Source organism: Antennarius striatus, chromosome 1, assembly GCF_040054535.1.
Source record: "Antennarius striatus isolate MH-2024 chromosome 1, ASM4005453v1, whole genome shotgun sequence".
Taxonomy (NCBI): Eukaryota; Metazoa; Chordata; class Actinopteri; order Lophiiformes; family Antennariidae; genus Antennarius; species Antennarius striatus.
The window spans coordinates 8,939,905-8,963,605 of NC_090776.1; the positions used below are offsets into that span (position 1 = coordinate 8,939,905).

At 42.6% G+C, this 23,701-nt stretch overlaps 1 protein-coding gene across 5 annotated transcripts in view; it reads left to right on the plus strand.

The window, feature by feature from the left end:
• Positions 1-23,701, plus strand: part of LOC137595109 (myocyte-specific enhancer factor 2A-like) — a 69,774-nt gene that overhangs the window by 6,833 nt on the left and 39,240 nt on the right. The window contains exon 1 of one of the 5 annotated variants that reach the window (XM_068315072.1): positions 21,999-22,123. The exons of the other annotated variants lie outside the window; for them this stretch is intronic. The gene's annotated coding sequence lies outside the window, so the exon portion shown is untranslated. Of the gene's footprint in view, positions 1-21,998; positions 22,124-23,701 lie in introns of those variants that run through there. 5 annotated transcript variants of the gene reach the window in all.

Genomic DNA, 23,701 nt, shown 5'->3' on the forward strand with positions numbered 1-23,701 from the left:
AATCTCATGCTCCATTGTTCCCTCACTCGTGAACAGGGCCCCAAGATACTTAAACTCCTTCACTTGTGGAAGGACCTCATTCCCCACTCGGAGAAGGCAGTCAACCGGTTTCCTGCTGAGGACCATGGCCTCAGATTTGGAGGTGCTAATCCTCATCCCCACCGCTTCACACTCGGCTGCAAACCAGACCAGTGAGCGCTGCAGATCACAGGCTGATGACACAAACAGGACCACATCATCTGCAAAAAGTAGCGATGCAATCCTCAGGCCACCAAACTGTAAAGCCTCCTCACCACAACTACGCCTCGATATCCTGTCCATGAAAATCACAAACAGAATTGGTGATACAGCGCAGCCCTGGCGAAGGCCAACAGCTACTCAGAACAAGTCCAATTTACTGCCGAGAACCCGAATGCAGCTCTCACTTTGGGCAAACAGGGATTGGATGGCCCTGAGGAGAGGCCCCCTCACCCCATAGTACCGCAGTACTTCCCACAGTATATCCTTGGTTACTCTGTCGTGCGCCTTCTCCAAGTCTACAAAACACATGTTGACTGGATGGGCATACTCCCAAGCCCCCTCTAGGATCTCTGTGAGAGTAAAAAGCTGGTCCGTTGTTCCACGACCAGGATGGAACCCACATTGTTCCTCCTCTATCTGAGGCTCGACAATCGGCCGGACCCTCCTTTCCAGCACCTTGGAGTAAACTTTCCCAGGGAGACTAAGGAGTGTGATGCCCCTGTAGTTGGCACACACCCTCTGGTCCCCCTTTTTAAAAAGAGGAACCACCACCCCAGTCTGACACTCTTTCGGCACTGTCCCAGACTTCCACGCAATGTTAAAGAGGCGTGTCATCCATGACAGCCCCTCAACACCTAGAGCTTTCAGCATTTCCGGGCGAATATCATCAACACCCGGGGCTTTGCCACCGTGAAGTTGTTTAACTACCTCAGTGACTTCGCCCCGAGAGATTGACTCGGATCCCCCATCATCCTCCAGCTCTGCCTCTGCAACAGAGGACGGGTCAGTTGGGGTAGTTGGATTCAGGAGTGTTGTGTTGGAGGTGGAGCGTTACCAGTTGGATCTGGTGGGGCTTACCTCCACGCATAGCCTCGGTTCTGGATCCAAACTCCTAGATAGGGTTTGGACCTTGTGTAACTCCGGAGTTGCGTCAGGCGTGAGGCGCAGGGCGGGTGTGGGGATACTCACAAGCCCCCGGCTGAGTGCCGCTGAGTGCCGTTGAAGTTTACCCCGGTGGATGAGAGGGTCGCTTCCCTGCGCATTAAGGCTGTGGGGGGGGGAAACTCTGGCAGTTATTTGTGCATACACACCAAATATCAGTTCAGAGTATTCGGCCTTCTTGGGGTCCCTAAATGGGGTCCTTGAAGGGATCCATGCAGGGGACTCCACTGTTCTCCTGGGGGACTTCAATGCACACGTCAGCAATAATGGAGACACTTGGAGGAGCGTGATTGGGAGGAATGGCCTCCTTGATCTAAACCCGAGCGGTGTTATGTTGTTGAACTGTGCTAGTCACGGATTGTTCATAACTAACACCATGTTCGAACACAAGGATGCTCATAAGTGTACCTGGTACCAGAGCACCCTGGGTAGGAGGTCAATGATTGATCTTGTGATCGTATCATCTGACCTTCGACCGTGTGTTTTGGACACTCAGGTGAAGAGAGGGGTGGAGCTGTCAACTGATCACCACCTGGTGGTGAGTTTGGTCCGTTGGCGGAGGAAACCTTTGGATAGACCTGGTAAGTCCAAACGAGTAGTGCGGGTGAACTGGAAATGTCTGGAGGAGGACTCGGTCCGTGAGGCCTTCAATTCACACCTCCGAAGGAGCTTCTCATGCATCCCTGTGGAGGCTGGGGGCATTGAACCTGAATGGTCAATGTTCAAAGCTTCCATTGCTGAAGCTGCAGCCGAGAGCTGTGGGCTCAAGGTCTTGGGTGCCTCAAGGGGTGGTAACCCTCGAACACCGTGGTGGACCCCAGTGGTCAGGGAAGCCGTCCGACTGAAGAAGGAGGCCTTCAGGGGCATGTTGTCCCTGGGGAGTCCTGATGCAGTTGCAGGGTACCAACAGGCCAAAAGGACTGCAGCCTCGGCTGTGATGGAGGCAAAACAGAGGGTGTGGGAGGAGTTTGGAGAGGCCATGGAGGCCATAAAGCAGCTGTTCACAGCTGCTTTATGCAACACTGGTTGTCCTGATTCAGATTACTTTCAGACCGCACTGAGGGGTCAGGGGAAATTTACAGTGTGTTTTATGTGTCTATATAAGGAAGTGAGATTGAAATCACTTCTACAATTTCATCAAAGCTGTCTAGTAGTGACAAATTCTCTCCTCTCCACTACTCTCCTCTCCACTCTTCTCTCCACTCCTCTCCTCTCCTCTCCTCTCCTCTCCTCTCCTTCGGCTTCTGTTTTCTGGTGAGCATGACTGGTGGATCGAGTGGCGCGAATGGTTTGAATGATTATTCTGTCCCTGTGGATGAACTAATTGCACCCTTTTCTTTTCCTCTGGTCTATGTACATGGTCAGGTAAGTGCTTTATCTTTTTTCGTTTGCGATTCGTTATTTGTGTAATTACTGGTGTTGTGAGGGCTCTCCGGGCACAATGGTGCCCGTCGAGCCGCCACCTCCGTCACTCCAGAAGGGAGTACGGATCGTTCCTCCGGATAACACCGTGTTGGTGGAGGATGTTCTACTGGCGGCAGGAGACCAGGTGGGTCATGAGAATGTGTTGTATGCTTCGAGGATGAACAAAGGCGTTGTTGTCTTCCTAAAGAAAGACCAGAACGTCTATCAGCTGATAGAGCGTGGCGTGTTCATCAATCAGCTGTTTGTTCAGGTGTCCCCACTGTCGGCACCATCCAAGCGGATCACGGTGTCAGGTGTTCCATGGTTTATTCCAAATGAGTTGTTGGAAAATGGGCTTCGTCAGTTCGGAAAATTTGCAAGTGGGTTTACTGAAATAAAATTGGGTTGTAAACCTATAAACCTATAAAAGATCAACAGACAATCGTGATTACTTCGATGTTACTGATAAATTCATCCATTCAGTTAATGTGCTTAAAAGGAGGGCTGGTTTTGGTCAGTTGGATGAAAGAAAGCAATTTCGTTTAAAAAAAAACACACATTCCAACTCTGCGAAAGGAAAAATCAGTTAAAATGGTTAAGAAAGGAAGAAATTCTCAATGACCATGTACTGCACAGTGTTTCTTGCTGAACTTTTGTTCATTGAATGTTGCTTTTTGTCTGTTTCTTTCTTTCGTATGGAGAAATTTAAAATCGGTTCTTTGAACATGAATGGAAGGAAAGATAAGCGCAAAAGAGCTTTAGTGAAGTCCTTTTGGCCTGTTATGAAGTTATAACTCAGAAAGGAGTTTATGTGATGTTTCTCCAGGAGACTCACACTACTCCTTCTGCTGGGACTTTATGGTGGGAGGGGTCCCTTGTCCTCAGTCATGCCAGTAGTTTTAGCGCAGGTGTGGCTATTCTTTTTAAATCCAAGGACATCGTTCAAGTTTTGTCTTCTTCTGAGGTGGTGAAGGGTTGTCTCCAAATGGTTATAGCTGAAATAAATAATTCTGTGTTCTTAACATCTATGCTCCAAATCAAGGAGCATATAGAACAGTTTTTTTCAATATCTTAGAACTGCAACTGAAGAACAGCTAATTTTAGGGGGAGATTATAACTGTACGTTGGATTTTACACTGGACAGAACTGGCGAGGAGCCTCATCCACTATCCTCGAAGAACCTGAAGAACCTCATTGATAAGGCAGATCTGGTGGATGCATGGAAAGTTAAGCATCCACAGTCCAAACAGCATACGTGGTGGAAGGTTATCAATACTAGGGTGTTTGCAGCTAGATTAGATTGGCTGTACATTTCCCAGTGTCTCACCACCTCATTAGCCGATTGTAGAATAACCCCAGTTGGTTTTATGGACCACCACCGCATATGTGCAGATATGATCTTTTCACCAGGTGGGAGGGTTAATTCTTATTGGTGCTTTTATTATAAACTCCTGCAAGACAGTAATTTCTGTAAGAGTTTTCAGGTTTTCTGGCAGAGATGGAGAGAGAGAAAGGTTGACTTTAATTCAATAAAACTGTAGTGGGAGGTTGGAAAAACGCAGATTCGAGTGTTCTGCCAGCAATATACTGCTTTATCAACTGTTAAGCTCAAAACATTTGTTAAACGACTTGAAGCGGATATTAGTGTTTTAGAAGAGTGATTACTTCGGAGTTCAGGTCCTGACACAGGTCGCCTGCTACAGGAGAAGAGGCAGAGATCAGTGGTACTAAGAACGAGAATGACCTGCCTGCAGCTTCCAGGGGGTAGACTATCTGCTGATCGGGCAGAAATGAGGAATCATGCAGTGGCTTTCTACCCGGACGTCTTTGGGGCAGAAGCCTGCAACATCGAGAGTCGTGAGGAGCTCCTGGGTGGTCTTCCTCAACTTGATCCGGAAGAGAAAGCTGCTCTGGACTTGGAGCTGACAATGGAGGAGCTGACTATAGCAGTGAACCAAATGGCGCTAGGACGGGCGCCGGGAATTTAAGGTCTCTCCTCTGATTTCTACAGACATTTTTGGAAAATCTTCGGGCTGGATCTGCATGGGGTTCTCCTTGAATGTTTTAGAACTGGGTCTCTTCCTGTGTCCTGTCAGAGAGCAGTGCTCTCCCTGTTGCTGAAGAAGGGGGACCTGACTCTGATGAAGAACTGGAGACCGGTGGCTTTGTTGTGCACTGACTATAAGGTGCTCTCCAGAGCTCTGTTCAGTTGATTGAAAGATGTTTAGCTTTAATTGTGGATTGTGACCAAACCTACTGTGTCCCTGATAGAACTATCATGGACAATATTTTCCTAATGAGGGACATTTTTGATTTAAGTCAGGAATATGGAGTTAACATTGGTATTGTCTCACTGGATCAGAAAATAGCTTTTAACAGGGTTGATCATTCTTATTTGTTTGCTGCACTTAAGGCTTTTGGTTTCGGTGATGGGTGTATGTCTTGGTTCAGTTTACTGTATAGTGGTGCACAGTATTTGTTGAAAACGGGGCAGGGCTGAGTCGGCTGATTCCTGTGCAGAGAGGGATAAGGCAGGGCTGTCCTATCTCGGGTCAACTCTACAGCCTTGCCATAGAGCCCTTGCTGTGCAGATTGCGATGGTGGCTCAGTGGTATTTCGATACCTGGATCCCTTAGTTTTGAGCGTCCTCCTATTGTATCTGGCTATGCAGATGATGTTTGTGTTTTTGTGTCAACGCAGGAGGAGGTTCATTATTTGGGGGATACTCTGTCCCTATATGAGAGGGCCTCATCTGCACGGGTGAACTTGGGGAAGAGTGAAGCATTGTTGGTAGGGCAGTGGAGTAACCAGGTGGTACCTACATTGCCTGGAGGGCTTAAGTGGGGGATTGATGGGCTGAAAGTGTTGGGTTTTTTGGGGGGAACTGAGGGCTTCCAAAGGCGGAACTGGGAGAGAGTGAAGGAGAAAGTGTGCGCCAATTTGTCTGAATGGAAATGGTTGCTACCCCAGCTGTCATATAGGGGAAAGGTTTTGGTTGTTAATAACTTGGTTGCCTCGACTCTGTGGCACAAGCTAGTTGCTTTGACTCCACCACCTGGTCTACTGGGGGAGATCCAGAAAAATATTGTGGACTTTTTCTGGTCTGGCTGGCATTGGGTCCGAGCCCCAGTGCTCTACCTGCCAGTTTGTGAAGGAGGCCAAGGACTGGTGGATGTTACATGTAAACTTGCCTCCTTTAGACTTCAAACAGCTAAAAGACTCCTGTACAACTGTGGACTTAGCTGGCTGGATTCTGCTCGGTTGTTGCTGAGGAGAGCTGGGAGGCTGGCATATGATAAACAGTCCTGCTTCGACCGGAGGATGTGGACCTCTGGGCTGTCTACCTTCTATGCCACGGTTTTGCAAGCCTGGAAGATCTTTAACATCTCCCGCGCTAACCTTACACCAGGACTGCGGTTATTTGAGGAACCATTGTTTTTCAGTGACTTTTTAAGAACTGATACTTTACCATCTGTTAGCTTGAGGACCAAGCTTAGTTGCTGGTTGTACCAAACTGGGTCATCTGATGGGGTCGTCGGTGGATGCTCTGAGAGAGAGGGTGGCATCAACTCTTATCAGACTGGCTAAGAGAGTGGTGGATGAGGTCTGTGCCGCCCTACCCCCTTCACTGAGGAGATTTGCAATGGACCAGTGTCTCTGTGATCAGTGGAGTGAAGATGGTATTTATGTCTTCCTTTTGGTGTCGATAATCCCTGCGGTTGGGGAGTGGAGGGAAGGAGGAGGCCAACTTCTGACCCTCAAGACACCCAGGCTGGGCACATTTCTTGAGGTAAAAAAGAAGGACCTCTGAGGTGTAAAGGTTTTGAACATTGGAACTTTGGGCAGTGTTGGGGAGTCGAGGTGGGCCCGTTTTTTTGGCCAAGATTCTTCCCCGAAGGGCAGTTGGCGGAACCTGTACAAATTGCCCGTTGAGAAACGGGCTGCAGACCTCCAGTGGAGGGTTGTACATGGGGCTATAGCCACAAACAGATACAGGGCGCACCTTTATCCTGAGCTAGGGGAGGGGTGTATCTTTTGTGGGACTAATGAAACTCTGGAACATTTGTTTGTTCAGTGTGCCAGGCTGGTGGCACTATTTGATTTGCTAAAGAGGGTGGTTTCAGGGTTTTGGAAGTTTTCACCAATGATCTGTTCATTTTTGGACCTAAATATTCAGCTGTAAATAGGCCTGTTATTGTTTTGCTCAATTTTTTTTTGTCAACTGCTGCAAAGTTGGCGCAGGAACAGGACTTAGGGTGCTGGTAGCACAGAGGTTGTACCTGACTGGTGAAAACTAGACTAAGGATTGAGCACTCCTATTATAAAGTGACGGAAAACTTGAAGGTTTTTGGTCATATATGGGGTGTTGGGGGGGGGGGGGGTTATGTTCTGTAGGGGAAGGAGACTCTTTGGTTTTTGATTTTTGATTAATCTTTTTGTTTGGTCTCTGATGTTTTTGTAATTGTTGTGGTGTTTTTTATGTTGCTTTAGTTAATGTAAATAAATGTTTCTTTGAAAACCTCTCCTCTCCTCCTTTCCTCTTCCTACCTTCCTAATTTATGGAAGACCTTCTAATCCGTTCGATTTGAGGCCTTTTCCTGCGGGATCGCCACAGTAATTAGGCCAAAGCTTGTCCTTCCAAACCAGTCAAACATCTGGCTGCCTACTGTCTGACCGCCAGGGCCACACACCCACACGTTTGATGCTAAAAATGCCGTAAAGGAGCTCAGAAATTGCACTCAATAAATGCAGAAATCAAATACAACCAATTCCAAATATTATCCTTACAATCTACGTTCCTGCAGTCATATAAAAACTGCCTTTGTGCTCTCAGTAAATAGTTTTCCTTTAGCCTTGCCAAGCTAAACAGTAATGTTAGGTCAATGGCAGTGTGGCTTGGCTTAATTAAACTCAGTGTTGACTTGCAGAGACAGGGTCCAGACCAGAGAGGGGTTTGAGTCTGCCCAGAGTACTGACACTGTTCTTAATAGTGCCAACACTTCATTAATGTTGGCTGTACATGAAGAAGCTCTGTTTCCTTCCTGAGTTGACATCTAGGTTATACCTGTGCCTTCCACATGCTGTTTAATAATATTTTTCATTTAGAAAACTCCTGATTGTAAAACAACTAAACCTTAGGTCAGCGAGTCTTCATGAAGTGAATAGGAAAAAAAACCCTGTTTATAATTGGTAATTGATCATTCCTGACTTTTTGCCAGATACCAATAAAATAACTGATAATTTCACATTTTTTGATTTTATATACAGTACTTGAACATGAAAAGACTGCATTGAGCAAAATTATTTTAATATTCCATCGCTGCCACAATTTTTTTCGCATGTTTTTATTTTCTTTCTTCACACTGTTTTCATCCTCTAATAATTTTGGAACTGTGTGTGTTTTTACAAAAAAGACTGCTTTCTCCTTTTGTAAAAACAGACCCAGATGACAATATCATCTAGTTTATACTCCATGGTTCTCTTCAGGTGCTGCGCGCCACTGGTGTTGCTGTTCTTCTACTACTTTTTTGTGCAGCATTAGAAGTTCACTAGGTGTTGGACTGGGAAGTTGAGGGTGACTGGTTCAAGACCCGGTCTGGACCAAAAACATTCGGAGTGTTGGAGGTGTCAATTTCCCTCCGCAGTGCTGCTGTGGTGCACCCCTATAAGCTGCTCATTTGGGATGCACCATGAAGTAGCTGATCTTCGCTCTGCCTACCTCTGTATAAATTGCTTACAGGCTGTGTGTGTGTGTGTGTGTGTGTGTGTGTGTGTGTGTGTGTGTGTGTGTGTGTGTGTGTGTGTGTGTGTGTTTCAGTGCCCTATACACACATTTATGCATGCTCAAGATATAGCAAGAATGAAAAGATCGTTTCCCCAGGGGGATTATTGAAGTGTATTTCTTCTTCTTTTTCTTTCTGCTTTTGAATTGTTTATCTTTTCTTTCCGTGTTTGTTGGAATATCTTTTCACCTGCTGTGTCAGTGAGTGGATTTAGGTTTGCAATACTTGCAATTTGCAATACTTCATGACTGCCAGATAACCAATAAGATGCATATGCATCCCCTTGGGTTATCAACAATGTTTTTAACATGTATTCCAGTAAAAATATATGCCAATTTACCTCAAGATTCAAGAGGCACATCCTTTTTTCCCCTTAACCAATGTCGACTCCCCAGTTCACATGCATCCCTCTATGCAACTGTTTTGCCCGACCTGCTTTTCAGAAGTGTTTTTGAATTTATTGCACCTGTAGAGGTGAGCTTCCATATGTTCGGGGCCTTACTGGAAATTCAACTTGAAAAGACACACTTGTAATACTTGTCTGCGCACAACTTTGATGAAATACACACTGGAAGAATGGATATATTGAAAGCCTTGTATAATAGTTCAAACTGAACTGTACATGTCCCGTACATTCATTAACTAGATGAAAGCGCTACTGTTTATCCACTAATCTGAGAAAAAGTAGTGCTGTGTGTGTGTGGGGGGGGGTGGGGGATAACATGAAAGGCCCTCAGGATAGTGGCCTCAGATACACTTACCATCTTTTCATAACATAAAAAGGATGATATTACTTTGCTGAAAGCACAGAATTTCAATGAGACCATAAGCAAACAAAAATGTTAAATAATTAATTAAAATATCATTTAGTAGATTAAAGCCTGAGCACGGGATAGAGATACTTTTCTGTGATGAAATGTTTTTATGGCTTTGGAAAATCATCTGCAGTTAGCAAATAATTTTTTCTGTTGTGCTTCTCAATATTAGAGACTGGCGTTGAATAAATACTGTATGTGAAAAATTGAAGCTGAATAAATCTGCTTTTTTTTTCTGACACTCATTCAACAAGAATACTTGAAAATTAGCAGTTTACTCAAGAGGTGAATTTTCTCTTTGAGGAAAAAAAAAAGTTTCAACTCCTATTTCAGTGTTACTCATCATTGAAGCAGGGAAGTCTTCCGGATCTTGAGACAACCCTGTAGTTTTAATTATTTAATTATTTTCCATCTGCTTGCCCCAGTGCAACCAATGACTTCAATACAATATGATTGCTTTGGAGAAATAAATGTAGGATACAAGTACAAATACAAGCTGGTGTTGTTGCTGGGTTGCTGCAGCAAATTTTTGAAAGCAACAGCAAGTTACAAATACAAAAAAAAGTCAACATAAAGTATAATCACGTAAGTTGCTTAACACTTTATTGCTCTGCTCATCTTATAGTTGGTGAGTATTTTATAGTTCTTTTGGAGTTCATGTGCAATTTGTGAAGTCTAGTTTGCTGTCTGTTTTTTAGCTTTGTTTTTGTTCTTACCTGCTCCAATCGGATGCACGTCTTAGTTGTTAAGCACACCATCATATATATCAGCTAATCATTAGCTGTGCCAAGCTGGTCTGGTGCTCACGAGAGGCTGGGCAGTGATGTTTAGAACAGGAAGCTGCTGATAATGACACTATTCTAACAGACCTTTTCCCTGGGGACCCTGACTCCTACCCTGTAAGAGCTACTCTCCCAGCACAGTGGCAACTTTGAGATATTTTCAAGTGTTCGGTCTGCACACAGATCTTCATCGATTACTTGAAGTCATTGGCCAATGCAGTGACCCCAACCTGTGTGTAAACATCATCTTGTAGTGAAGACTTAAACAGTGGAACAAAACACAGATTGCTGTCTTATGTTGCACAAACGTGATGTTGCAGCATTGATAACAGCAGTTGGAAAGAAACATGGCGGAGGTTTATTCTTGAACGGACGCTTCAGGAGGCGTCCACCTATTCCTTTATTTGTTAGCAGTGGATCCAGTGTTCTTCAAAGCCTTACTTTACTGGTAAACCATCACATTGTAGAGTAGCATCAGGTCTACAGTCGTAATACCGATCCTGCTCAGTTTGAGCAGCCCCCCACCTCCCCCCTCTGAGTATAGTAGGGCCAATTTTAGAAGTTATTGAATTAATACTCCGCCAAGTCTCAAAGCTGTAGAGGCCAAATTTAATTTATAATGACGTTAACTCGATAACATCTTCTAAGTGTCCCTGCACACAGCAATGCAGTTTAATTTTAGTTAACATCAGCAGTTTTTAGCTTCACTTTTTAAATAATCAAGGCTGTTGTGCATTTCCTGTTGTGTGATCTGTCAAGAAAAACCTGATTTTCCTGATTACAGTCCTTAACGTAAGTTGAAAATTGAACATTTTATGTACAGCAACAACATTATTTGGACATACATGGACCTAAATGTAATAGTAAAAAAATAAAGTATATAAGACTTACTTTCTGAACAAGGCAGCCCAGAAATAACAAATAAACCAATCTAATGATGTAAATAAATCTTGCTACATCGTCATGTTTTTTGTAAAGAAGAAAAAGCTTGATTGTTTAAAGTTGTTTACTTATTTCTTCATGTGATAAAGGGAACATTCTTTACTTTGTCTTTTTGTGATTTCTGTTAAAAATATGCTCTTAATTCTCAAAATCCTTGTGTTTGGTACTTACTAGTGTCTTGAGCTGATGTTGTGTACTCTAGTTAAAGTATTGTTCCTACTATAAGTGAGTGGTTTTGGGGGGCCCTTTATTTGGGCTCATTTGCAGTCGGTTTCATTATTTTATCAGCTTGGCAGAGTTGTAGACTATTTTGCGTCGTAGAAATATTATGCTGCACATGCTGCCTGAGCACCCCTTAGAAATAAGGTAGGCAACAAGAAAGTGACTTCTCCTTCATATCACAGCTGAGAGACTTGTAGTGAACCACAACCATGGTTGAGAACATTTATCAGTATTTAAAGTGAAGTTGAAGACCAATGAGTGTTTTTTTTATGACAAAAACAGCGACTATGGAAACATGGCCATATTTTACAGGGCAGCTTGTGTTTCAATCTGTGTTGCAGGCATGACATCAGTGTCTCAGTGTTGAGACAGGAAAATCTTATCCAACTCCCACTGTCATAAAAGCAACACAATAATGAAATGACATCACAGAAGACCAGTACTGTAATTAAATGAGCAGACTGCTGCCTTGGGAGTTTTACAAGGCTGGGAGATTGTGAGTAACAGTGCAGTATGCTGGAGAATAGGAAGTCTGTGACTGCAGCCCAGAAGCTATGGGTTTGTTTAGTGGGAAATTCACTCATTTAGTATGATGGTTTTTGTAAAAACATATTGAGTATTGTGTTGTGATGCACAGATGTTGATGTCCACACACAGATTTTTCTGTAGATTCATTCCTTTATAGCAAATGGTATTACGATGCGAGTTGGTATGTATTAGATTACAATTTAAGTCATCTAATCTTGCTAACCGTCAAGCCTGGCATGTACCTGAGCTGCTGGTGGAAGGAGATGAATTTAACTATTACAATTCTGGCAAAAACACATTAGCTCAGTGATGGCCAGACAGCGAAGACTAACGTAAGTGCTCAGGCTACATGATAACAATGGCTAGTCTGTGTGGATGTTGGTGATGTATGAGTGGAGGTTCACACTCCTGATGTGCCGACAGCAGATGAACGTGGTTTTCTTGAGAGTCATGTCCCGGCTATTAAGATGAAGGTTCTAATTGGGCCCGTTTCACAAAGCAGGTTTAGTGGAAAACCTGGGTAAGTTAACCCTGAAATCAGGGATTTCGGCTTCACAAAGGGAGGTAACTTAACGCAGAGTCAGAGGAGTACCCCCGGCTGGTTTCATGAAGCGAGATTAACTGAACCTCTGTGTTTGTTAATGCAGTAACAGATGCTCTGAGGCTAACCTGGTCAGGAGCAGGTTTTATTCCACAAACCCAGGGTTTCCTCTGACTCTGACCCCTTTTACCACCGCTCTTGCCATTTCATTTCCTGGTTCTGTCGGACGGAGAGTTTTACGAAGGTTGGTTTTATAAATAACTATTTTAGAGGTTATTTACAAGCAAACATGGCTTGTCTGTCTGTCGAGGATCCCATAGATGGAGTTTCAGCGTTAATTCACAGAGAATTGTATATTTTTGTGTAGGGTTCAGATGTCCCGTAATATCCAGACAGTTCTCTTTATGATTGGTACTGGTTCACGTCCCGATCCATCACACACATCCACGACCTAATCCATCTTCACATCTAAAGCAGCGCTGCGTGTAGCACCCCGGTCAGTTTTTTATTTTTTATTTTAGTTTTATTTATTTTATTTTATTTTTTCCGGACATGTTAATATAGCAGACTTCACACGTTCAGCACATTTACAATATCCGAACATCCGGAAAAAAAATGGTTGGCGGGTAGAAGCCGTTAGGCTTGTGAAATTCCTGTCCCCCAGAATCCACAAACATCTCTCTCATTACAACATATTATAAACAAACTCAGACATTAAATGTTTTCAACCAGTTCATCCATTGAAATTTGACAGACGTTCATACCCTTATCCACTTCTAGATATTAGACTTTGTCCCAGATACAACCAAGAGCATGACCATGTTTACATTCTTCCTAGGAACAGCAAGGTTTGTTAACATCATAGATAGTCAAAGCAAAAAGCTGACTTTGCCAGTGTTCTCCACAGGAATATGATGATCATATTAACCTACCTCAGCAAACAGACAGTGTTTATCAAAGAATTAACCAGTTTATTTACAGACACTTTACAGTTTCACATGCTATTATATTTGGAAAAGATAACAACTTGCTCTTTAAACTCTAAAACTTAGTGTTATCCCTCCAAGCAGAAATCCATGTTTTTTTGTTCATTAATCCATGTTTCTGACGTTGATGATGTTAAATGGTTTTCCAACTGTTCCATGTAATACTTGACGTGTCCAACATTGGTGTAGAGCTCCCACTATTGAAGTGATTCTGTTGTATTGATCTGTGGTGTAGTAATAACTCATGTCCATCTTTATTGCTCGTGTTTCACCAGCTCTTCTACACCCCTGGTCCCAATTGTTTTCATCTGCTCTGGAGAAAGCCCCTTTGTTTTGATGAAGATCCTGCAGTTGTTTGTCCAGGTGTTGTCGATCAGTCCATTGTTCTTCAGCTGAAGAGCTTTTTTAGCAACATCAGCATTCTTTTTAGTGAGATTCTCATTAGTGTAGACATTTTTTCCTTTCAATTTGAAGCCATGTTTCAGAAGAGCAATTTTGTGTTTAGGATTCTGGATTTTTATCAGCACTGCAGGTGGTTTCCTATGGGTAACATGTCTCAATCTGGTCTGGATCTATAGTTATCTCTAGATCCCTCAGTTGAGAACTCACTTGTTGCTCCACAGTGCTCAGTTCCATCTCCCCTGGCCACAGCATGTGCGTAATTTCTCGACTTGATTTTGATGCCAGTGATGATCACATCATTCATATGAATGCTTTGTTCTAAATCATCCATTCTTTGTTGTCCCTGTTCTAAGACAACAATTCTTTGGTCTTTTTTCATCCATGTCTTTCTGCATTTTCTTCATTTTGTCTTTCATTTCTTCCATGGCGTCTAGCACTCGTTTTAGCTTTCTTCCAACTTTTTATCAGTCACTCCTTAGCTTATCAAAGTCACTCCTTAACTTATCAAAGTTTCTCTGTAACTCTTTCATAGAAGACACCATCTGGTGTGGAGTATCCTCCGATTTTCCTCTTCCTCTTGTCATTTTGCAGAGTCAGAGTCAGTATGGGTATGAGTTAGAGAGTTAGCGACAACAGGAGACATGGAGCTGTTCCGGAAACTCTGACAGAAACCCAGAGGTTTGTCTGCAAGTTTTCTATACAATGTAGGAGATGCTCAGTGCACCTTGAAACTTTTACCCCAGTTTTCCTATTTCCCTGGAGATAAACCCGTTAGAATCATCGAGGAGTTCCACAGGATTGCAGGTGAATGATGTAGAAATCTGATAAATGAATTTGAAATAATATTCAAATTATATTAATGACATAGTACTGCCACCTCAGAATTGGATTAGTATCTTTAATTTCTTTTAGGATTTCCCAATGTAATTGGCCGCATAGATGTTATCCACATTTCCATCATACCCATCAAGGTACATACAGACTAACTACTGTTTCATCATGTTAAAGACTGCATCACAGATAAACTAACATCTGTCTAGATCGTGTGTGATGCTGCAGATTACATTTCTGATATAGAGGTAAGGTGTTCTTTGTGGGTTCCTGACTCACGGATGTATGATGAGTCTTACCTGAGCAGCAGACTGTAAGGTGGTCAGTAACCTAAAGATTGCACAGTAATTCACTTGTCTCCATCTTTTAATTTCTCTCTAATGAATTCACTATACATCACAAGTGAGTTTGTTTGTTTTTTGCTGGGGGACAGGGGTTACCCATGACAACCGAGGCTGCTGACCCCTGACATTGACCCAGGCCCTCAACAGAACCTCAACTGGGTTCACTGCAGGACAAGAGTCTGGGTGGAGACGATAGGCCTGCTGAAAGCCCATTTCCACTGCCTACGTCACCTCAGGATGATTCCAGCTATCCAGGATGGCTGAGCAGTGACAGACACCATCTGCCAGAATCATTTCAGAGTCTGTCACCATCACCACAGCGGGCAATAAAAACACACAATACACATTTCTTTTGGTCGTCTTTATTTCTTACAAATACAAAGTAAGTTTTTGCATTCTTCCAATAGTTAAACATGATTCAATTCTGACCATTACCCACCTGTAACTTGTGCTCCAGTATTTATATATCCAGATCTGCACCCCTAATCTGGAGGTCTAAGTAAACCATTTCTTTATCTGTTTTGTGTATTTTTTAGAAAGTGAATTTTATTAAACTTCTTTAACAGAAAGGTGGGAATACATGAGGAGGACATTAAAACATACAGTTGCATATGAATTCCACAAAACCAACCACTCGTGTTTACTGAGCGTCTATCTCACCGTGCAGTGGATATGACGCTCTCTTCAGTTACTGTCAATCAATCAATCAATCAAACTTTATTTATAAAGCACTTTTCATACAAAGTGAGTAGCCCAAAGTGCTTTACATAAAAACAATATAAAAAGTTTACACAGGAGAACCCCCCCCCCCATCCCCAACACACACAAAAGCTAGACTAAAAGTTTAAAAAGAAAAAAGAAAGAAAAAAGTAAATAAATACATAAATGCATTTTTAGTTAAAAGCCAAGTTAAAAGGGTGGGTCTTGAGTTTGCTTTTAAAATTGTCCAGACTGTTTTCCTCAGGTCCTCAGGCAAACTTCCACAAACATGGGCCGTAGTGGTAAAAAGAGGCCTTGCCATATGTTTTGGATAAAAATTTTGGTGTAATTAAAAGGGCAATGCCTGAAGACCTGAGAGATCTAGAGGGTGTATATGTTAAAAGCAAATAAGATAAATAATTAGGACCAAGACCATTAAGAGATTTAAAAACCATTAAAAGGATCTTAAAATTGATTCTGAAGCATACAGTTAACCATTGCAGAGACTTTTTTTTCTTCAGAAAACACAGGATGAGATGTTTCTATCCTTGTGCGAGCACATACAATTAACTTGTCGGTGAATGGTGGATGGGAGACCTGAAGAAATGAATTTTTGGGATGCATCATCGGTAGTGTTCCTCTGGGTCATGGGGTGTTTCGGCCTTTTACACTATACACCCTCCCCAGAGGCGGCCACCAGCAGGATGATCAGATCTGAGCTTGGGGTCGTTCCTCTTCAGCCAGAGCCACTGGCTGCTTCTTTCTGCTGCCTCTGAAGCTGCTTTGACGGCTGTGTGCTGGTTCTTGCCACTAACTCCCAAGTCCCTCAGTAGTCCTGTGGTAAATGTTCCCACAAACCCTCTGCACCCAACTTCCACTGGGCGGACTTCCACGTTCCAGCCACGGTGTCGAGCTTCAGCAGCTAGCTCGGAATACCGCAGGCATTTTTGCTCATATGCCTCCTCCATGGAATCATCCCAGTGTACAGTGAGTTCGACTCTGTATACCTTTTTTAAGGAAGGGGACCAGAGCACTAAATCAGGCCTCAAGGTGGTGGTGGCGATCTCCCAGGGGAACACCAGCTGTTTGCCAATATCTGCCAGCATCTTCCGGTCACGAGCTTGGCATAGCTGGCTTCTATCTGATGGTGTAGGGTTGCTCCTAGTAGCTGTGTCCCCTTCACGGACAAAGTCAGTTGCCCATGAGGTGTTAGATGTTGGTAGTGGTAGGGCATTGATGCTGGATCGTTTTCCCTCCAGAGTGGAAGTAAGGCTCTTCAAGACTTGGTTGTGGCGCCAAGTATACCGTCCTTGGGTGAGGTTGGTTTTGCACCTGGTGTGTATGTGCCGAAGGGAGGCTGGCTTGACGCACAGGACGCACCCAGGATCATCGCCAAACCACTAGTGGAGATTAGTCGGGGTTGGAAGGACATCGTAGGTGGCTCTAATGGCGAAACTCAAGCTCCTTGCTTCCATGGCCCATGCATCCCTCCAGCTCAACCTCCTCCTTTCGACACTATCCCACCTTGTCCACAGACCCTGTTTGCCGAGGGCGACTGCTTTGGCCCATCTTGCCGCCTCTTCCTGACGCCGCACTTCCTCCACCATCATCTTCCTCCGTGTCGGAGTGGTGGCATTTCTCCAGGCAGGACGGCTAGGTGTTAAATATTGTGTAATGTGACCTCTCTTTCTGGTCCTCGTCAGAACTCGTGCAGCTGAGTTTTAGAGATGTTGTAGTGGAGTAGTGTTTTTTTTGGAGAGACCAGAAAGAAGAGCGTTGCAGTAATCAATTCTACAAGTAATAAAAGCATGCATTAGTGTCTCTGTGCTGGTTCGAGATAAAAATGGTCTCACCCTGGCAATGTTCTTTAGATGATAAAAACCACTCTTAACCGTACTTTTGACATGAGCATTAAAATTCAGTTTAGAATCTAGAATAACACCAAGATTTTTTACCTGCTCAGATGTCTTAAAAGCCAGGGATTTGAGTTTTAAATTACGTTTTTCTCTTTGTGCTTCAGGCTGATGACAAGTACTTCTGTTTTGTCCTGGTTGAGCTGTAAGAAGTTACCCGTCATCCATAACTTAATATTTAAAATGCATTTTAAAAGAGCATCTATTGGCCCAGTGTCGTCAGGGGACACGACTATGTAAAGCTGTGTGTCATCAGCATAACTATGGAAATTAATGCCATGCCTCCTGATGACATCCCCCAGCGGTATCATATAAAGATTAAAAAGAGTTGGACCTAAAATTGGGGGACACCACACTTCAGTTTATAGAGGAATATTCGTCCATGCTAATACAAAAAATTATCTTCCAGTAACATATGACTTGAATCAGTTTAAAACAGTACCAGAGATGCCAATCAGGGTATAAAGTCTGTCCAGGAGAAGTGGTGGTCAACTGTGTCGAACGCTGCACTGAGGTCAAGCAAAAAAAAGAACAGAAAGTTTCTTTATGTACTTATTGCACCTTAAATCATTGACAACTTTTGTTAATGCCGTCTCTGTACTGTGTTTGGCCTGAAAACCAGATTGATATTTTTGAAAAATATTACGAGAGTTTAAAAAAATCATTCAGCTGATTAAAAACAAGTTTTTCTAAAATCTTACTTAAAAATTGCAGATTGGATACAGGTCTTATTACTGAAGATGGATGGATCTAATTGTTTCTCTTCAGAATGGGTTTAACTATTGCGGTTTTGAGAGAGGATGGGAAAACACCCGTCTGAAGCGAACAATTAATAATGTTGAGCAAATCATGATTCAAGAAGCCATAAACTGATTTAAAGAAGGATTTGGGGATGGGATTTAAAATGCAGGTTGTGGGTTTAAGTTTAGAAATACCCTTTATCAATATCTCAGCATCAACCAGGACAAATTTCTCTAGTGTTTCTTCACCTGTAATGAGAGGTTCATTGGTGTTACAATCCAAGGTTTGACAGTGGGAGAGGTTTGACCTTATGGTATCAATTTTAGTAATAAAATGGGCTGCAAATTCCTCCCACTTTGAGTAGGATGACATAGCATTTGCGTTATTAAAAATGGGATTGATTAAACGATCAATTGTTTAAAAAATAATTTTTGGATTGTCACAGTTGTCACTGATGACTTTTGAAAAATGTGCTTGTCTTGATTGCTTTATTGCCTTATTATAGATAATCAGCTGTTCACGGTAAATTTGGTAGTCGATGGTTAATTTGTTTTTCCTCCGTAATCTCTCAGCAATCCTAGTTTCTCTTTAATTTTTATGATTTCTCTATTTATCCAGGGAGGTGTTGGATTAAAAACTTTAGTTTTAAAGGGGCAACTGAATCAAGAATGGACTTGAGTTTACTGTTAAAACTGGCAACCAAAAAATGACAAGAGGGTAAAATATCTCCCGGAATGTCTTGTAAAAGGTGAATAAAATTTGCAGCCCCTTCCGAGGTAATATAGCGCTTCCTCACAGGTTGATGTGGAATATCTTGTTTTATAAGACAATTTATCACAAAATATACATAGTAATGATCAGATGTGCCAACGTCCACAACAAAGGAGAAACTGATTAGATAGGCCGTAGAGACCATACATTATAAGGTCTAATGTATGGTCTCTGTAGTTGGTTGGCAGGGTGATGTGTCGGTTAAAATCCATACAGTTCAGCATGTTTACAAAATCTGAGGTAAAAGAGTCTGATTGATTGTCTATGACATAGACAATCAGACTCAATGTGAATGTTAAAATCGTCACGGTAATACTCTTCTAGGCCTGCACTTGGAGGTAGTGTGACTAAGCCACTGTGGCTCAGTGTAAACAAATTGAGTAAGCCACATTCTGTGTCCAAGACAGCGGCTTGCTATAATCGCAAGTAAAATTAACAAGTAAACATTGATTAATATATTTGTATGACTGTATCTTCACATAGTGAATACAAGTCTTCAATTGTTGGGGGGTGTAAAACCACGCTCGTCGTGGGGGAGTGTTGGGGGATACCCCCCCACGGGAAATTTTTTAGAAAGTGTTTTCCTGTATTGTTAGGGCAAAATCTTCAGTTTACCTACAAAAATACACTAAAGTCAACAGTTCAAGCTTAACTATATTTCTATCCTACTTTATGTAGGTATAAATGTGAGATTCAACAATTGAAAACTTGCATTCACTATGTGAAGATACCGTCATACAAAATATTACTCAATGTTTACTTGTAAGTTTTACTTTGACTAGAAGACATTTTAACTTTGACTTAGACACTTTGATTTTAATAAATTTGATTGTTGGTATTACTCAATGTTTACTTGTAAGTTTTACTTGCTATTATAGCAAGCGAGATGAATACACATTTACATGCATCGCTGGTTATTCCTGCTGGTCATAGGGATCAAAAGTCTAAGACTACAAAAAAGTATTGATAATATATTTAATTTACCTTCTGATCGGTCAGTCACCACTCCTACCCCCTCTCAGCATTCACCGTTTGTTGTTCAATTAGAATTTTAACACAAAATCTACTATAGAACACTATTTTATTTCGATCGATCGTCCTCGCCTTGTTGTACACCAATTTGCGGGTTTAGCTTGTAAAAATAGAATCCTTTTTTTTTTTCACTGGCGAGAGGAGGTCATTACTTGAGTGCATATTTAATGATTGGGAGTGTTCGGGTCACTCCAGCTATTTCCGTCGGTATGTGCGCCGACGAAGAAGAAGAAGACAAAGATGCGCGCTGCCTAGCGAGAGAAAAAGTTTGCTTTCTTATGTTATCGCTTGGGGATTTTCACAAGTCCAAAAGAGTTGTAAGTTTTAGCCTTTTTTTCCTAAAAATAAGAATGCCACTGTGGCTACACAGGCTAAAAACCTTGTAGCCACTCTGGAATTTACTTTGCCTATGACGAAGTGGTGAATGTCTAGCGCAAGCCCAGCTCTTACTGTAGTTGGTGTGGATGATTGAGAGGACTTCAGAAAAATCAGAGATAAAAGAAGAACATCGTTTAGGAGGCCTGTACACAGTCATACATAAAATGGGAGGGCTGTTAAAAACTAATGCATGATATTAAAACATGGATATTTATCAAATGTACAATCTTTAAAATCTATTGCTGTTGAGAAGATGGTTGCTGTTCCCCCACCTTTTCTATCAGTCCTGGAAGAGTATAAAAATGTATAGTTGGGTGGGGATGCTTCCGCAAGTGTTGCTGGACCATCTGAGCCGAGCCATGTCTCAGTTAAAACCATGCATTGGACGTTGCTATCTAAAATCAGGTCATTAATAAGAAATGATTTGTTTAAAAAAGAACGGACATTAAGAAGTGCCATGTGGAGGGTGATGTTGAGGGGTGGATTCATTGTTGGTGGTCTACTGTACGTCTGTGTACAGTCTTGAGATTATTACGATGTCTTCTAGAAGTCCTTTGATGGTGTGTCTAGTGGTGAATAAAGCAGGGATGGATAAACTGGAGGTGTCCAAGTACTCATGATAAGGGATGCTGGTCAGCAGAGGGGTGCATGATGGGAGCAGAGTGGAAGAGTTGTGTCCAGTTACTGTTGTGGTGTCCAGGTGCACTTCTGGAATGATTTGTCATGTGCTACTGTTTTGACAGTTAATGGTAACAGCATGGAAGATATTTCCTGCCATGGCATGGGAACCAAGTGGACTGTGGTGAAATCCATCTCTGCTAAAAAATGACCCGCAGTTCCAGAAGAGGTTAAAATTGTCAATTAAAACCGCGTTGTGAGAGGAACAGGTTGACTGTAACCAGGACTCAGTAGCCGGCTAAAACGGCCTACACCTCGATGGAAGGAGGGGAGGGGTCCAGAAATAAAAACAGATTTGTTATAGTCCCTAAGAAGGTTAAAAAGACTGATAAAATCCTGTTTAAAAATTTCACTTTCACTATTGCGGTACTGTTGAATCCAATGTGAATCACTACATTTCTGGCGCTGGGATGGTCACTCAAGAGAGCGGAGATCTGTCTGACCATGTCCAGTACCTTGGCACCGGGAAAACAGTAAGTTGCTGATGATTTAGATTTGATGTGTCTCATGATTGAGTCACCAATGACCAGTGTGGCGGATGAAGGTGGCTCAGACAGGTGGGCTGGATGCGTAGTGGGTGCTGGACCGATGGACTGCTTGTTTTTACCTGGGGGGGGGGGTTCGCTGCCGACATGCCGTCCGTGGCACGGCTTTAGAATGTGGGCTGGGACGGACGGATGGCGTGTGCCCTTGAGAGCAACGGTCAGCAGTGGAGGACCGAGACGGTGACCTGTCGGAACCCGGATACGACGGCGGGTGTGTTTACCTGCTGAGTGGAGGGAAATCCTTCTCGTCCAGGACAGAGAACCTGTTGGGCAGCTGGAGATCCTGCGGTGGATACGACCGGGAGAGGAGCTTCCCACCATGGTTGCCCTTCCCCTCAGCAATCCATGGCTCCCAGTGGCTGGGAGTAGAGTTAGCCTGGGACTTTGGTTTGGCTCCCAGTTTCGCAGAGAAGTCGGAAGGCTGATCAGTGTCAAGCCACGGGATACTCGAGTCCAACTCAGCGGCTTGTGTGATGGTGGCGGCACACAAGGGACCAGGGAACCCAGAATCTGTTCCTCATCTTGGATCTGGTACAGGATAGATATCCTCTTTTCCAACTCGGAGATTGTCTGGATCAGGCGGACGCAGCCGTCACAGCCAGAGGTATGTGGAGGCATTGGTGTAGTTGTTAGGCTTCTCCCAGCAGTGGTGGTAGTTTGCTAACGTTAGCTACAATGCTAATGGGGTACCAAACGTTATGGATTAACGTTATGGATTTTATGGATTAGCTTCAAAAAGAACGCTATCATGTCTCAATTTTCCCATGGACACTCACTGAGAAGACTTACAGTTACAGTTAGACAAGCTGCGCTATCTAACTCTGTCCATGGTCTGTTAAAAAAGGATTAAAAAAGGATGAGAATGTGTTAATATTTCAAAGGAGGATAAATATAATTCTGTATTGCACCAGAATGTTAAAAATTTGGAAGAAAACAATCAGTAACATAAAATGTTACACCACATTTGTTTTCTTCAATTTCTTGTTAATTTATTTTTCTTCTTGTCAATTAGTAACTCCTGTGTGTGTCATTTGACTAAAACAGTCAGAAAATAAAACCTGGAATACCTTAAAGCAGTTATAAGCCATACAATGCCACAGCTATTGATGTAAGAACTAAAGCAGTTTTGGCTATTACGGTATCAAGGAAATCCTACATGTCAGCTCTTGATTCCAGTTATTAGATAATATAGGTATATGCAATGGTATGCATGTTCTTCTTCTCAATTATTTTTGTAAAGTGTATATGCCGATTTACTGTTTTATTTACATAAAATTAAAATGTTTAAATTTACTTACGTAACAGAACTTGATAGAGATGAGAGCACATTTATGTGTGTGACAATAGCATTATGTTGGTGATAAAACAACTGAACAGTCAAACATCCACTATTTTTACTGTACAATATCAAACATAATATGATGCAGAAGTCTGACCTGTGTAAATGATGTTTTTATACTTAATTCTCAGCTGCTGACATGTGCACTTCTCCCCCAATGGATTGTACCTAAATAAAATAACAGACTTTTATTCCTGCCCTTTACCTACAGTACGTAATTTTACCGTGATTGTAACGGACTACGTTTAAACTTATGTATTGAGTCGAGCAACAATTTCCTCCTATGTATGCTCCCTCTTCTTTGCAGCTGCATCGCTGTTGCTTTTTTTTTTTCGGGAAATGTCCTCGAAGTCTCCTTATGCACGAATTAAAATTTGTACCCCGACCGCCGTAAAGCGCTGAGGTGCGCGTGTCATCCATCATCATGGTGTATAGTCGAATCAGGGCTCCATTGGTAATGGCTTTTTTTAAGTTGTTGCGCCTGTTAACCTGCGGGTCAACTTACTCTGGGTTAACAAAACTAAACCTGAGAAGCGTTTGTGAAACCAAAATCCCTGGTTTTCAAGTTCAGGGTAAGTCAAGCCAGAACTACAGGTTTACCTCAGGGTTGGTTAGCCCTGACTTTGTGAAACGGGTCCATTGAATCTAAACTTTTGTCATTGGGCAGCCTGACAAGGAGAGTCCTCTGCAGCTGTTATTGCTGCTCGTAACACGTCTATTAACTTCTGCGTATCAGAAAATGTAGCATTGTGTCAGCATGATTGGCATACGAAATATGCTGATTTCACTTGTCCATTCTTTTAAGTAGCTGCAAGTCTGTCTTTACATAAATTGTCATTTTCT